Source organism: Salvelinus alpinus, chromosome 12 (assembly GCF_045679555.1).
Source record: "Salvelinus alpinus chromosome 12, SLU_Salpinus.1, whole genome shotgun sequence".
Classification (NCBI taxonomy): Eukaryota; Metazoa; Chordata; class Actinopteri; order Salmoniformes; family Salmonidae; genus Salvelinus; species Salvelinus alpinus.
The window spans coordinates 20824983-20842389 of NC_092097.1; the positions used below are offsets into that span (position 1 = coordinate 20824983).

General features: G+C 40.6%; 2 protein-coding genes across 4 annotated transcripts in view; one reads left to right on the forward strand and one right to left on the reverse strand.

Annotated features, from left to right (window-relative positions):
• Positions 1–7540, reverse strand: part of LOC139535661 (polyhomeotic-like protein 2) — a 44853-nt gene extending 37313 nt beyond the window's left edge. For 2 of the 3 annotated variants that reach the window (XM_071335306.1, XM_071335305.1), the window contains exon 1: positions 7379–7539. The gene's annotated coding sequence lies outside the window, so the exon portion shown is untranslated. Of the gene's footprint in view, positions 1–7378 lie in introns of all 3 variants that reach the window. The other variant, XM_071335304.1, reaches the window with a different exon arrangement.
• A 4596-nt stretch (positions 7541–12136) lies between these two features.
• LOC139535670 (solute carrier family 2, facilitated glucose transporter member 1-like) overlaps positions 12137–17407 on the forward strand; it is a 60679-nt gene continuing 55408 nt past the window's right edge. The window contains exon 1 of the mRNA XM_071335342.1: positions 12137–12219. The gene's annotated coding sequence lies outside the window, so the exon portion shown is untranslated. The remainder of the gene's footprint in view (positions 12220–17407) is intronic.

Genomic DNA, 17407 nt, shown 5'->3' on the forward strand with positions numbered 1-17407 from the left:
TTAGCTAGCCCCGACGTGCTGAGGCTATCCCTTGCTTTGAAAGCATCGGCACACTTTTTTCCATTGACAAAAACATACATCCCGTCTGTCACGAATGTTAAATACAATTATTTTAACTTAGTCTGCCGATTGTCCAGACAGAATATTTTGAAACAGAACTATGAATTTCATCCCAATAGCCAGAAGGGGGAACAATGGGAAGCATTGAACTACAGAAACGTAGCCGTGGCAATATATTCATTTTGCCGATATTTGTACCAGTTAAAGAAACTGGGATATTATTCCATCTACGGAGGTCAGATTGGACTGATTTGAGCTTCTGTTAAAAGGTTTCTGGCAATGGTTTCATCTAAAAGGAGGAAATATATTTACTCCCAAATATTTAAAATGGGAAAAATGACCCCCCTCCATCGGGGTCTTGAGGCAGTACGGCTGATTTGGTTAGATTCATTTTATAACTTGAGATGAAGCTGAAATATATCTACGATCTTCGATGTTTTTGGGAGCAATTGAGATACATTGTCTGGATATAGTAAAATATTGTCTATGTATAATGAGATGAAGTGATCAGTAGATTTTAAACTCAATTCCCATGTCTTTCAAGACAGACCAGTGATATGACCATACTAGTTAATCAAAAGCTTTTTCTGCATTGAGAGATAATACAGCCTAAGGAGCTGTTGTTTCTGATGAAGCTTCTAAGATATGTAATAGTCTGAGGTTATCTGAGGATGAACGCTTTTTAACAAACCCGCTTTGAACCTCGTGGATCAATTTGGGTAAGAAAGTCTCTAGACGGGAGAACATTTTGGAAAACAGTTTAATGTGTGCTCATCAAAGATAGTGGGGTGATGGTGATAACACTCGGTGGCATCCTTACCTTTAAAAAAAATAAAAGCTAAATTATTGCTGTATTCACATCGCTCACAAATTAACCTTTGTGGATGGCTGTATTAATAATTTTGAGCAATAGTGAACATAACGGATTCCAAAATGTTAAATAGACCTCAGGAGGAATACCGTCCCAGCCAGGTGATTTGCCTTTATTCATGGTATCCAATGCCCTTTTGAGTTCATTGAGAGGGATTTGGGCTCCCAGCGAGGTGGCTTCCTCTGAGATAAGTGGTTCTTAATTATTTTAGAAAGGACTTTGTCTGGCTTGATGTGGATTTACAAATCAGAGGTTTACAGTTCATTGAAGAAGCGGGAGAATCTTTGATTGATTCATTTGGGTTCCGATTGAAACAGGGGAATTACTGATTCAATAGTTGCTATATCAGCTAATCAATCATTACTGCATAGCTTGTTGGCCAGTAAATGGCAGACGATTACCATGGAAGTAATGGTTGAATCTAACCCAATGGATGGCAAATTCTGCTTGGTTTTATCAATAAATTATAAAGTTATGTCTTGACTTTGGAAAAAGTAACAGCTACCTGGTCTGAAAAGTGAGCTGAAAACAGTTAACATTTCAAATATCTTCTTTCATTGTGATTTATTCAACCCAGACGCAAATGCAGTGACATTCTTTTTTATAAAACCTTTGGTGGCATCTCATAGAATCCATGGGTCATCGACTGAATTCTTATTGATCATTATGAATTAATTTAGTTCAATTTCAAATTGATCACAGAATGTAGAATTTTGTAGTGATTAAATGTTGAAATGCCATCTTGTGGCTCTTAAGAGACTCTGAAGTATGAAATTGATTTGTGAGAATGCTATTAACTTACAATTTAAGTTCATGCTGTCGATTTTGTTCACTCCATGGAAATCAAATGTATGCCATCCCTTGAGGTTGTAGAATGGTCAATGAGTACTGTCCAAAATGACAGTCAGTGTACTACATTTGTTGGAGTGTGTAACGAGAGCGAGAAAGTCTCCCTTGATCCAGAGGCCCGATAGGACTGGGGTGTAATTGAGCCGTCTGCCTCTGATAGACTTTTCTTACACAGCTGAGTAGTACAAAGAGAGTCTGGCCCCCTTCCAGGTGTGTGTACTGGATGCGTGGCAGCGGTGTCTTGTGCGTATGTGTGTGAGTGTTGACACTCCGCCACACGTGGCCCATTCCCTAAGGAAGTGTGGTGCATACTACAACACCCATACCAGATGTACCCCAAGGGACCTGCCTGCTCACTCTGTTCTTCTCTACATCGTAATTTAGAATGCCACTTAAGGCGTCTGCATGCTTTCCAAACAAAACAATTCGGAAGAGGTTTTGGAATTATTATGATGACATTTTTGTTCATTTTTGACTTTGGTGAGGGTTTTTTCGGGCACACATTTTTTCTGAAGGCAAGCCAAAGTCCGGAGTCGAAGTCTATGTCCTTTCGTCAGTGATTGGTCAACAGTAAGGAAATTTCAACAAAGTGTTTGGTGTCATTCAACGAGAGATGTCTTGTTTTCATGCACATTTTTAATTGTGAAATACTGCACCAAACATCTATTGCACGACTAAGGTCCCCGGGCAAAAACATCCAAATTAATAAACATATTTCTTGAGTTATCTTAGATTAATTCCGACTATTTTGAGGAAGTGTATACTGACTAAGGCGTCTCAAAACAAACAACCCATACTATTGCGGTACTTCAAGCGAAGGTCTTTTAAAGGGAGTATGAGAGCACACTTGTTCCCGAACTGAAACATGCTGATGCCTTTAGCCTAATTGTTACGTGTTAAAATCCTGCTGACTCCCCTGTAAATCTAAATAATAAAACCACAATATCTCATCCCATACCGAACATTCCTCACTTAATCCACTCTATAAATACCTGTATCAAACAGCACTCCCAAAGCCGCAGATTAGTAATATGCGTCAACCCAGACACTATTCTATGACTCAATCTCAAAAGAACCATTCCCCTACAAAGGTAGAAATAGGTCAGGCATGATCACTGGTAGTGAGCACAGAGTATTGAAAGCCCTGGCCTCATCAGAAGACATTTAGCATGCCAGCTGTGAGCCAGCCTGCCCCTGGGAGGACCTGACAAGACTGGCAAAACCAGATGTTGACTGACTTGGCTCCTTACCAGTAAACTATCTTCGATGCAGCTGGGTGACTGGTCTGCTATGCCCTTGTTTTGTCATGATAGTCAGGGTCTGGCAAGGTCTTCCAAAACCCTTGGCTGGATGTTCTGCTCTGGTACCATTCTCAATGTTTTAAGAAATGTTTGCGCTGGGACACAATGTGCTGTGACACCTCAGTGTCATAATGATAAATACAGGCTAGCCTGCCCTTAGACATGAACTGTCTCACTGCTTACTTTGAACTAACTCTAGTTTCAGTCAATAAAGTGAAATTGGCAACTAATCTTGTTTAGTCATCGATGAAAAAAGATTACTTTTCAGTTACAAGCCAGCAGACACTCACTGACACTCCTGGTTCAAACTAACGCCAAGCGTCCATCCACAAAGGGGCCCAGACTGCCATGACAGCAACAGTCTTTAATTATCCCACTTTCCCTGGGATGCAGTAGAGGGCCAGGCTTAATTGGTATTCCCTGGTAGAAGACAAGGGGCCTGGGATGCTGGGTTCATACAGCTAAAGTCTGCAGAAACCAATCCCCCATGACCAGGTCTCTTCCCTGTGGGGGATTTTATTTTGTACTTTATTTAACTAGGCAAGTCAGTTAAGAACAAATTCTTATTTACAATGACGGCCTACTGGGGAACAATGGGTTAACTGCCTTGTTCAGGGGCAGAACGACAGATTTTTACCTTGTCAGCTCGGGGATTCGATCCAGCAACCTTTCAGTTACTGGCCCAACCACTAGGCTACCTGCCGCCCCAAAATGATGATCTCTGTGGGAAAGGATTAGCTCTCCATAAGGAGGTAAATAAATACAAATATTTGATGAGGCATTATGGGTGGGCCAGGGGCAAGCCAAGGGGCAAGGTCAGTGCCCCCTCCTGCTTATTTACAGATTAGGATCTAAACCATAAAATAATTCTACTTTAATCCAATACCATAGATTTGCATGTTTCAAAAGTCTTTCAGAAGCCTTGAATGCAATTGAATCAGTGCCTTGGCCAATAGCATGTTGTGGTCATATATTCTGAAATCTGAACAGCTGATTAGGTTGGGTAATATGAGTGTGTTGAGAATCACACACAAGTTTTTTTGTCACGAGTCTTGCCCTTGAGGCAGAACTGAGCAGTTTCCACTGGATGAGCAAGCTGCAAATGCTAAATTGGTTATATCGTAAAAATTAATAGAAACAAAAATGTGCTTTTTGGTCTTAATTTAAGGTTAGGCGTGTGGTTAAGGTTAGGGATAAGGTTCAAATCTGATTTTGACTTTGTGTCTGTGCCAGCTAGTGACCACTGCAGAGCTGCTTCCAGTATGAGTCATCTCAATAAATGCCAACCTGCCACTAACACACACTATGATGGGTATGACTGTAAATTGAGAATGTACTATTTGAACACACTACTCCGAATGATTCTCCCAGAGCACTGTGACCTGGGGTCCAAGGGGAGATACTCTATCCATAATAATTTTCAGTCATACTGAGCAATAAAAGAGAGTCCCAGTACAATTAACCTCAAAAGCCTTGAGGAAATTCTGGGTAATAGAACATACTTTTCTCCAGTTTGACAGCTAACATAGTGACTATTGGTATAGTGCCTTCAGAAAGTATTTACAGCCTGAATTTTAAATGAATTAAATATTTTGTCACTGGCATACACACAATAACCCATAACGTCAAAGTGGAATTATGTTTTTCGATATGTTTACAAATGAATAAAAAATGAAAAGCTGAAATGTCTTGAGGCAATAAGTATTCAACCCCTTTGTTATGGCAAGCCTCAATAAGTTCAGGAGTAAAAAATTGATTAACAAGTCACAAATTGCATGGACTGTGTGCAATAGTAGTGTTTAAAATAATTTTCTCACGGCTACCTCATCTCTGTACCCCACACATACAATTATCTGTAAAGGTCCCTCAGTTGAGTAGTGAATTTTAAACACAAAGACCAAGGAGGTTATTGATTACACTTTGGATGGTGTATGAATAGGCCTAGATTCAGTCCCTACAAAAATACAGGTATCCTTCCTCACTCATTTGCCGGAGAGGAAGGATACCGCACAGGGATTTCACCATGAGGCCAATGGTGACTTTAAAAACAGTTACAGAGTGTAATGGCTGTGATAAGAGAAAGCTGAGGATGGATCAACAAAATTGTAGTTACTCCACAATACTAACCTAAATGACAAAGTGAAAAGGAAGCCTGTACAGAAAAAAATAAAATGCACCTGTTTACAATATGGCACAAAATGAAAATAAAGAAATTAACGTTAGGTCCTGAATACAAAGTGTTACGTTCGGGGAAAATCAAACACAACACATCAATGAGTACCACTTCATATTTTCAAGCATAGCAGTAGCTGCATCATGTTATGGGTATGCTTGTCCAGGACTAGGGAGTTATTTATGATAAAAATAATCAGAATAGAGCTAAGCACAGGCAAAATCCTAGAGGAAAAACTGTTGAGGAAAAACTGTTTCAGTCTGCTTTCCAACAGACATTGGGAGAAAAATGAACCTTTCTGCAGGACAATTACTTAAAACACAAGGCCAAATATACACTGGAGTTGCTTACCAAGACATTTAACTTCCCTCAGTGGACTAGTTAGTTTTGACTTAAAATCGTCTAGAAAATATATGGCAAGACTTGAAAATGGCTGTCTAGCAATGATCACAAGCAACATGACAGAGCTGGAAGAATTGTAAAAAAAAAATGTATAAGATGCAAATATAGTGTGTTAATGGTTGAGAAAAAATATTTTGTCCATTTTGATTTCAGGCTGTAAAAAAAAGTGGAATAAGTCAAGGGGTATGAATGCTTTCTGAAGGCACAGTATGTAATATGCACATACACAAACATACACATTGTACGGAGTTGTGGGGTAGTCATGTAGCCTATCTTGTTGGTCTCATTTGGGTCACTGAAAGAGCCATAACTAGCCTGTTACTACAATGAACATTCAGACTAGAGGTCTACATGGATCCACCTGTACCCGAACACTCAAGACCCGATCCAGGACCCATAGGGGTCTGGATCCAGAATTTGAAATAAATGTCACGGGTCAGATCTGATTGTCACCCGTCACGGGAATGTGTAATTTTAACTGACTTGTCCGGAAGGACTAATACAGATCCGAACATGACTTCTGCAAGAAAGAAAGAGTATAATTTATGCTGCTGCTTGTTGTTGGTCAATCATAAGTTACCAAAGCGGCAATAGGCTACAGTCATAGAGCCTCCGTGTGGGGCAAAAGTTAGAAGATATCTAATCAGTTAATTAAAGAAGGGTAGGCAACAATGACCAAGAGCCAAAAGGTAGGCTGCTACTTTATATTCTGAATGGAGATGTGGTTTGTAACTGTAGGACGAGAATGTGCATGCAGCTTCAATTAGCCTAGCTAGCTAGCTTAACTAGCTTCTCCCGGTTTCATGCAGGCAAGACCAGTAGTAATGTTAATCATATTGGCTGATACATAACCTAGCTATGGCAGCTATTAGTCTACTATGGCGCAAGTTGGCTTGGTTTGTTGCCCTCGCTCCCTCTCTCCTCCCAGTGTCACTTGCTCACACTCACAGTAGCCTACGCACAGCCCCCGCTAAGAGCGTCACCTCGCTCTACCTCATGCTTTACAACTCCAGTTAATAAACCATCTTCAAAATTGACTTTTCTGCTGCTTCCTTCACTCGGATGGAAACGGGTCTGACCAGGTCTGGTTGTCATTGGGTCCGTTCGGGAACGGGTCTCTATATTAAAAAAATATACATTTATGCATATGGGGTCGGGATGGGAAAGCCCCAGGTCCATTTCGCAACGGGTCCAAAACTAAGGCCTCTAGTTCAGACATGCTGCACTTGTCAAAATAACCAACCCTTCCCCCTCACGACCTTGGGTTCGTGACTCAAGGGACACGGTCTCAAAAGGCACCAACCTATCCCCTCCAAAAGTGTCCAGGGAGGGAGCGCTGTGTTCGTAGATGTGCAGCCCATGCAAAGGTGCATGCAAGAGCTGAGCACCAGCTAACTGATCCTTGCATCTGTTTTTTAAAACCAATTCCTTGTTTAATCTAATCCACAAAATAGTTCCGTGTAGGCCTTCTAACTGATGTGTGTTCCTGTTTTTTTGCACGCATGCACTGAAGTTCCTCTTGTCTAGCTAGCTAGTAGCTACTAATGTTAGCCAGCCAGCTCTGTCAGTCAGACACGGAAGGTTGCTGTCAGCTCAAAAAAAGGTCCCTCCCGACTAGCATGCACATGCTCAGACAAACACGGTCATTGACCGCAGAAGTACAACTAGAAGACCGAGGCCAAGAACGGCCTTTCATAACGAAATAAAATGTTGTTGCCATACCTTCCACGAAATCCTTGTACTTCCCTGCTTGGAAATACTCTCGTGCTTCTTTCCTGCTATTCTAGCTACACCATTACTGGATATTGTTGAATACGATACACTTGGAATAAACCAGCGCGAGTGGAGGAGCAGGGGTGTGAGGAAAAAAATCTATGCATTAGCGTTCCGAAATAGAACATGTGACATGTATTCACCCAATGGACAGAACGTGTACCTCTTTGGCACTCCCCCTTCCCTTTCAGACCCGGTCCCTCCGGTACCCTTCCATGCGCCTGTCAAATCGGCACTACGGAACCTGTCATGGTCTCCATAGCAACACATAGGGATTTAACCCTTGTCAGGCTTTTATTGGCTCATGCCTTTATATTGGTAGCTATGTAGACAGCGCAGTGTTTGAAAATACCGTATGATCAAAAAGAAAGGGAGAGCAAAAAATAAAATAATGTTGCATTGTTAAATATCTCCTCTAATGAGGTCAGCATCAATTCTGAAAAAATAATGTCAAAATTGGCATTTTCAAAATGATCATATAAAACCACAATTACATGCGAACTGCTATTGTCTTCCACTAAATTATGGCAATTCTCGCCCAAGGTAGAATTCAGGGGTGGGGGAAGGGTTGCAACCCCATGTTATATGTCAGAGGGTAGGGGCTGCAATGCATGCAAATGTATTCAAATGTCAGGGCTATCATAAATACAGTGCATGAAAAAAATGCACTAGGCTTTGTGGCTCTGGGGCAATGTTGATTGGTCACAGATGTAATAGTCCATATGTGGCCATAAAATGTCATTTATTTTGGGAAACCTCATTATGGGGCATGTGTGGCATAGAACCTTATCCTTGACCTCAGGGGGCTGTGTACCATCAGACACCTATTTGAAGCCTCAGTGAGCTTGAACAGTTGCCAGATTTTCCATAATTTTTCTCTCATTAACCCAAACAACATTTCTGAATCTCATTTTCTATTCATCACCCTCCCTCATGCAAGCTACCACACGGTCCCGTGTGGCTCAGTTGGTAGAGCATGGCGCTTGCAACGCCAGGGTTGTGGGTTCATTCCCCACTGGGGGACCAGGATGAATATGTATGAACTTTCCAATTTGTAAGTCGCTCTGGATAAGAGCGTCTGCTAAATGACTTAAATGTAAAAGTAACATGTATTATAGTCAGCTTCAGAACAGCAACTATTGTACATGATCATTGTGTATGTGTGTTACATCTCCAAGGGACAGACAGGCTATTTCTCAAAAATCTAAAATGTTCTAAAGATGTAATTTTCTACCTTTCTTAAAAATGAATCAAAGCCTTATCCATCAACTTTGAATCATGGGGCTGAGGCAAAATGTTGACCTATGATAATAATATGGACATAGACTAGATGAGTTGCTCATGTTTCAGGGAGCCCCTCTTGTGTTTCCTGTAACATGAGGAGGAAGTGTATTCATTGGCTTGCAAATGCTGAATAATTTATCAGAATATGACTTATTTGGTTGGACCATGAGTTAATTATCTGCTCTTTCATAGCCCCCTTGATACCCAGCTCCCAGAACCTTCATAGACGGGACGTTCCAGTAACTTGGTTATTCCCAAAAGACCCGTTATTATGAGCTGAAAAGTCAGGCAGCAGGATAATGCAATAGAATACGGTATCTCAAATGAACCATGATGAGGTGTGTTCAATACACCATTCTGGCTGACTAGAGTGAGTCTCAAAGCTCATGTTTACACCATATCATGAACAATAATGGAGTGTGTATTATTCATGAGAATCATAATGAAATATTAATGATGGCTCCCTCAGTGGCGTGTAGCCTAGCGGTTAAGAGCGTTGGGCCAGTAACCGAAAGGTCTCTGGTTCGAAACCCTGAGCCGGCAAGGTGAAAGAAATCTGCTGTTCTGCCCTTGAGCGAGGCAGTTAACCCTGAACAACAACTGCTACCCGTATATAGGTAGTCCTAGATCTGAAACTAAACTGAAATGGATGTATTTATATATACTTTTGTGAGTAGAAGAGTTAGAATAACATGTTATAATAATAAAACATTAAAAAAATTAACAGATTCTGTGTTGTGGTACTGTTGTTGGCCAGATGTGAGGAGTTCTTAGAGAATGGACTCATTGCATATGGAATGAGCTGCAGCAAGGATCACACCGTCTCTCTAATCAAAATAATACAGCCACCTGCTGGTGGAAAAATAAGCTGCATTAATCAGGATGTGGTACCCTATCTCTACAATGATTACATTAAATCTACATGGAACACATAACCAAACAAAAGCAGAAATAAAAATCAACATAATACAAACAAAATGTGATAAAAATGGCTGAAGATAGTGTGCATCAGAGATGAGCTATGAAGTCTTAAAATACCATCTCTGGGGCACACTATCTTCAGTCTGCTCTCACAGATTTGAGAGGTGGCCTAGTTGTTAATTCAATTAATAAACCTGAGATACTTACTGGCACAGGTTCACTGAATGGCCTTGTATATAGTGAAAATGGCTGAAACCCCATGATGGGCTGATGGTCTCCCTGAAAAGCTAACAGCTTCATAGCATTAGTGAGTCAGGTGATGAGAAGAGAGGAGAGAAAGAGGGACTCTTGTAGATAAGTGAGTCATCTGTGGAAGGCTGGGACTGACTGACATTCGCTAACTTTCTTTTTCCTCTCTTTGTCTCTCTTTTCCCACCAGGATCATATATTCAGAACTGTTTCTGTATTCTCCTATAACAGATGGTCTTTCTGTTGTATTTATTGTTATGGTAACAGAGACTTGAGGATGACTGTTATTAATGGGGTTAAACAGATGCAGATCATCTCCACCGAGAAAACAGCCTTGATGAAGGGGCCATATGTTACTGAGGTAAGCGCCTCCTTATTTCATTGTGCAACGGTAGGCCATTTATACTTATACTTTTGTCAATGTAGGCTACTTATATTCCAATATAGGGTAGATAGATTTTATGAACTGGTTAGTTTAATGGAACTTGTTACTTTAAAGTGAATATCTTTCAACTTCGATTTTGCACTCCCTTGTATTATAGTGCAGTAGCTAAAGGGTGACGCATGAGTGATGCATGCTTTATTGAATGAGTGTCAAATAGATCAGTGTGACAAAAGAAAAGCTGGAGAAATTCATTAAACAATATTTCTGTGGTAGTGTAAGAATCCGGAAACAAAGTACAGCCCTACACTGTGTTGATAGGAGAGAGTCAATGATGAGGGACAAGGCTTGCATTCCTGTGATAAGATAATTGTTTGGTATGAAAGCAGAAATAATGTGCTGTATGTATAGTACATACCAGACATATTTGACTGGTTAGTATAGGTTACAACTGTAACATAAGTTGACATGGGCGTGTAAAAACAATTGGGCTGAACTCACTGTGAGCTCTGCTAGTCAGAATTCCACTCTGACCGTGCCAGTCAGTTTGACATGTCTGTTGGTCACTGTACATCACCAATCAAACTAAAATGGGTCACATATCACAGAGGGCAGTGCTGTCCTCATAGCATATCTATTTTGGCTCTGCAGGTTACCCCAGAGTAAGCTCCTGCTCTCACCTGGCAATGTGTTGCAGACAGTAATCTTGTCTGGCATGGAGGGTCAAGGTTGCTACTGAATGTCCAGCTACATGGCCATGTCATAGAGCCTGTAAATATACAGCATTTACAAGTTAGTCCTTATAGAAATAGACCTATAAACTTAATATCTTATTCCATTAATGTATCAAAACTGCTGAACTCCATCACTATGCTATTACAACGCAATTACTAAATTATATGTAACAACATGTTAATGCAATGTTGTTAGCTACCAAACTGGATGTGATTATTGTGATTATTGTGACTTTGCCATTGTAATTGTTTGTAAGCTTGTGTAGTCTAAAATGAATCTATGATCATATGCTATCCATTTGTTTTTTTGTATGCTGTTCTTTGTATGCCATTTTTATATTTGAGAATTAACCAATGATATTAGGCCACACTTGGCCATGATTACAGACACCTGTGTGTCTTTTGACACTATATAAACGAGTCATCCCGCAGTGTTTGTGATTATACCCTGATGAAGACAGCTTGGCTGTCAAACGTTGGATATTACGTTTTTGCATCTGAGCTCCTAGAGTGTGCGGCTCTCCTTTATTTTCAAATGCAATGTTGTTAGCTACCAAACTGGATGATGATGAATGTCATTTTGATGATGACCATAAGTAATGATGATTATGGACATGACAGGGCTCTGCATTCTATCAAGAAAATGAACAACAGTCTGAGTAACATCACAACATTATAATATTTCACGACACTAAGGTTTGAAGTTGCATGGCAGCTGAGGGCTACCACTACACAGTACATGACAAACGATCAATCATCGCGCCTGTAAAAGATGCCCCCTTTTGGCTTTGGCTGTAAAGACAGCTTAGCTAGAGGTGGCACTGTGTTGGCTGGGAGCTTTGTGAAAGCTGGGTGTGAGGTATCTGACTAAACTCAACTCCATGGTGAACAATGTTTCTGCTGAACCACACCAACGAAGTTGAGCAAAGATCAGGCTTTGTGGAATTCAACTCTGACTATATCGATTCACACATGGTCAATTCTTCAAAGACTCCCGAAAATGACAAATCTGCATGTGCCAACTGAATCTCAGATGACGTAGGCTTAGATTGTGTGATTTGATTGGACAATGAGCATTTGGAGACCTAGGCACATGCACATTCTCGCTGAGTTGCCATTTTCAAGAAACAGAAACGAGCAAAGAGTTGGTGATTGAAAAAGTATTGATTTCAGCAAACAAAGATAGGCATGCAACTACAGAGGACAAACATAGGTACAAGGTAGGCGTTTCATATATTATTATTTTTTAAAGTATTAACCTTGGTCGAATCGATGTAGTCGGACCTGAATTCCACAAAGCCTGGTCTCTACTCAACGTTGTTGGTGGAGTTCATCAGAAACTTCCTTCACCGTGGAGTTGAGTTTAGTCAGCTAGGTGTGAGGTCTTCTGGCAGGACGCAAAGTGTTTGAAATGCCAGTGTTAGGGGATGGACAGTGGGGGGACAGTCTGAGAGGTTACCAAAGGACAAATAGATACTACTTCACTAGACTATTACACTACGCTATACCCAGTCCAGAAGAACTCAGAGGTTACTGTCTATTAAATAATGTATCCAGATGTGACTATTATTCCTGTATGGCAAAAGTTACATGGAAATTGGTTACTTTTAATAGGAATAAAAACTGTTAATGTTAATTTGAGCAACATGTCTTTGGTTTGATCAGATAAAAAAAATGTCTGTCTGTTGCTGTTCATACTTTGGTTAAGGACCTTGGACTTGTGTGTTGGTCCACAAGGGGGAGCCAATATGTTACAAACAGCTTCTGACCACAGATTTTATCTTGGTCATACTGACATAGAGGGCATGGCTTGTTGGGCCCAGTGAGTTATAATTCTCAAAATGAATCTTTCATTAAATGATAGATTCACTGCAAAAATGCGTTACTGAAAAAAAAGACAACATACTGTAAGGTCAACATCCATATACTGTCATCCATGAAACTCGCACTGGAGTCCACTTAAAGCAAGTAAAAACTGGACTCGTTTTAACTATGGTACTACTTTATGAATCCAACCAATACAATGTTGCAGTTTTGCAAAAGACATTCAAAAGATCAAAATAAGAATTACCTTTTAGAAAGCAAAAAAAGGAAGGAAAGCAACGAAGGACAAAGACCATGTCCAGGGGCGAAAATCTGATATCAACCTTGGAGGGGACAATTACATTAAATTTTCTCAAGAGCAATTCCTGAGGGGGACATCAAAAGTAGTGCTGTAACACATAGCCTACGTTGTAATATGTTAAATGTATATTGAGGAACCATAATCACTACTACTGGATAATTGATAGGTACAGTAGTTAAAAGAAGGGTTGTCCCAACTTGTTCAAATGTTTAAATCATTATAATACTACTACTAATAATAGTTATAGCAGTGCTCCTTACCAGTCCAGTATGTATGCAGGTATTCGTACTTACAAACAGCAATATCAAGAAAGGCCAGTAGGTGACAATGGTACTGTACACTGTATGGGTGTAGTTTTCATAAATACAATGAACATGGTGCGATCACATCTAAAAGAATCTCCATTGAGAACCATCACAAAGTTGGTCTCCGGATTGAATTGACCTTTTAATTAGACTTTTTCTGATACATTTATATAGTCATTAAATATCTGCCACTGGCCTGAGTCTACTACAATAGCTTTACAATAACAAAAAGCTTAAAATAAGTACAGTTCTAAAAGCAAAATAACTACTTCAATGAAAAAGTCAAATAATCAAACAAAATATCCTTCAGTGTCTCAACTCTTCAAACAGCAGCTATGGACAAGTATGTCGCACAAAGTATGCAATTTTAAATAAAATAACAGGAAATAAATAATTTGTAAGTGTACTGTCATGTACTAAAAACTGAAAACTACTAAACAAAAGAACAAATTCCAATTACACCAGGGGTTCTCAAACAGGGGTCCATGGACTAATTGGGTTTCCAGTAAGTTTACATATAATATAGAGTGGAGGTCCCTGAGGACCACTCAAAACCTTGCCTGCCTTGCCTCAAAATATGCAGGGGTTCCAGTACCCAAAAAGGTTGAGAACCACTGCTATACACACTACTGAACAAAAGAACCGAACATATGTTTGCGGGTTTCAATGGATCCAACAAATTGCTGGCAGATATTTTCCCTCTTGAGACTGTCCAGCCTGTCTTTATGTACATTACAGACAACTACGCCGTTCAGTCTCTCTTGGCCCATGCTAGCCTGTAGCCAAGTCTTTAACCTGCGGAGTGCATTGAAACTCCTCTCAGCCTCACATGAAGACACTGGCACCACAAACAAAATTCTGATCAGCACCTCAACTTGGTCAACCAACCCCTGCACCTCCACTGGAAGCCTCCTGAGGACCTCTGCTGCCTCTCCACTGCTGCTACAGGGGTATTTGTTGTGAAAGAGAGGGATCTGCACTGAAAGAGAATCTATGTTCACCTCTGGGTACTGATCTAGAGACTCATCCAACTCCCCCGTGAGAAGCGCTCTTTCCAACTTTTGCAGGACGTTTAGACTGTCCTGGTCAAAACGGTTGCCAAACTGAACCTCTACACCATCCAACACTTAAAAGAATGCTGCCCTATAGTGATCCACTGCTTTGCCAGCAAATTGTCTTGAGTGTGACTCAATGGATTCAATGGAGTCAATCAATGTTGTTGCTTTCTCATACAGTGCAAGGTAGCTTTCGTCATTTCTCTTGCCCCTAAGAGATGACCGCACACACTCGACTGCAGCCTGCATACCAGAGACAGTCTGAGTTTTCTTCTGCAGTGAAATGTTTAGACATTCAAGCTCTCCAAGAACAGCAGAGGCAAGTGTGAGGCCCAGCACAGCCTTGCCTTTGCTGAAGTGCTCGATTAGCAGCACACACACATATTTACACAACATATACTGCAACCTTTTGTACTTTTAATATAGTTTGTTTCATATTGGCTGGCTTCCAACAATAGCTGAATTTGTAAAACTAGCGAGCACAAATTCCGTTTCTGTGGTGTTTGCTATAATCTTTGCTACCTGGTTAAATAAAGGTAAAATTAAATTTAAAAAAGTTCACTAGCGACAATTTAGCTTTTGAAATGAGACCATTAAATATAGTGTTCAGTTTGGACTTCAGTTTATCGCTAACCTTATCACAGGGACTTTGAAGCACTACAGCTGCATGCTGATCTTGGAATAAACTGACGATAGCAAAGATTCAATCTTTGACGACGCCACATCATTGGAATAGGTACTAGCTAGCTTGATAGTTAATGTTTGCTTTAGTTTGCGCGCTAGCTCTGCAAATTCAGCTATAGTGTGTGTGAATCCTGCCAACATAAAACATCGCTATGGTGCGATTGACTGGATTAACCTCACGTTAATTACGTGCATTGAGTGCCTTTCGGACAGTAAATACAAACCCTCTCTTACCTTGCCAGCTAAAAAACTGTCAGTGGATCAAACCATTGTGGGCAAAGGGCGGGGGGGTCGCAATCTTTTGAAACTTAAAAACGCGCTATTAAGTGTCTATAATCAACACAAGTGCTTTCATTGCGTATTATTAATATTATTGAAATTACATAGTTATGTTTACAGTGATAGATTGGGGGGGACAAATCATATTTTTCCCAGGATGGGGGGGTCGTGTCCCCCCCGTCCCCCCTGGGATTTCCGCCTATGACCATGTCATGTGTGTGTGGCTTTGTGGCTTTGTGAGAGCAAAGATGGAATATTAAGAATCTAACAGCTTTGCATGCTTGCTTGGCCAGCTGAAAAACATAAACACTATAAATTCACCTGTGACTAAATACTATATTGACAAAAATCAGGACTAAAAACGTTCCTCTCTGCTGGGTGAGGGAGTCATCTCAGTGTTATTCAGTCTGGATTTCCTCAAAGGGGTTTAAAAATAGATGGTAGGAAGGACATGGCTAATTGTTATCTTGAACAATGAGAATTCCTGAAGTAACACGCTCTACAGTATATGTGGTTGTTTCCTGAATAGACAGTCTTTCTGGTTTATCCTCAAATGATTTATTTATGCTTCAAAGTGACTCTACCCGCCTCATTATGCCTTTTTGAATGTTCCTGAATGAAAGGGCTTGGGAGTGGCTTTGGAGTTGCCACTCGGACCTAAGTTTCCGTGTTTGTGCTAGAAATCCTCAGTTTGTTCTTCATTGTTGCATACTTCTTCAATGTGTCCTCCTGAATGTTTGTATTTTTAGGGAGTTTGGCTGTGTTGTGAGGAAGGATATTTGGATATTTAGTACAAAGCTTCAAAAGTTTTCACTGTGTTCTCATGGGAATGGTTGGAAAAAAAATACATTCTAGTTGGTGTGTAAAAGAGCACTTTGCTGTCAGATGTAGGGCTATCCTGTACATTTCATACTATAGAACATCAATAAACAACAGTCAAATAAGTAATTGTTCCCTAAATGTATATCCTGTCTATCCTCTAGTAGTAGCTGCCTGTCAGGCCTTTCGACAGCCACACAAACAGTGAGAACCTTTCACTCTCCAGGCATATCCGCGGGGTCCTACTCTGGGCCTTGTCTGAGCCTCAGCTCTGGCCTGCACATGAGCTGTAAGCCCCACTAGGTTTGCAAAGAGCAGCTTAGGAGATGGGGTGTCTGCCTCATTTGAGGTGTGCTTGAATGACCTTACACAGTGCACACATTCATTACCACAATCCCTCGACATCCAATACAAATAAAAAGGATTTGCGCTGTCAAATTTAGAGTGCCCATTAGGGACAAATACTCAATGTTCATCCTCAAATACAAATGATAATAATGTGCAGCACTGCTCCGTCTGGTTCAGTGGAATGGGAGTGTTGTGAATGCAAACAGTGAGTTCACCTGAGGTGAGTGAACAGGAACCGCCCAGGCTGAACGCTACGGCAGTGCTGCAACTGTTGGCTTTGATGTGGTGGTTTGGCCCATTCCGCGCAGACTCTCGAGCAGGGGTACATGCTGTCTAGACATGCGCATGTTGATTTTGTACATCCACACCAGACGTGATCCAAGACACGTAGGTTTAAATATCAAAACAAACTCTGAACCAACTATATTAATTTGGGGACAGGTCGAAACACATGAAACATTCATTGACATTTCGCTAGCTAGCTTGATATGAATGTTTACAGTACTCTCCCTGTCCTGCATCCTGTTTTCATGGGATATCATGGAATAAAAACACTGTTGTCATGGGATATCATGGGATATTAACATTGCACGTAACGTGAGCGGTGTGGTAGGCAACTAGATTCAGCTGTGGACCGATGTTTGTTGGAGCAGATAGCAGAGGTGCAGAACATAATAATTTGTACACTGCAAATTGACCACAACTTAGGCCAAAACAGAGATTGTATTTGAAAATAACAATAATTTTACAACTTGATTACATTGAAACACAAATCACATTTTTGGCTATCAGT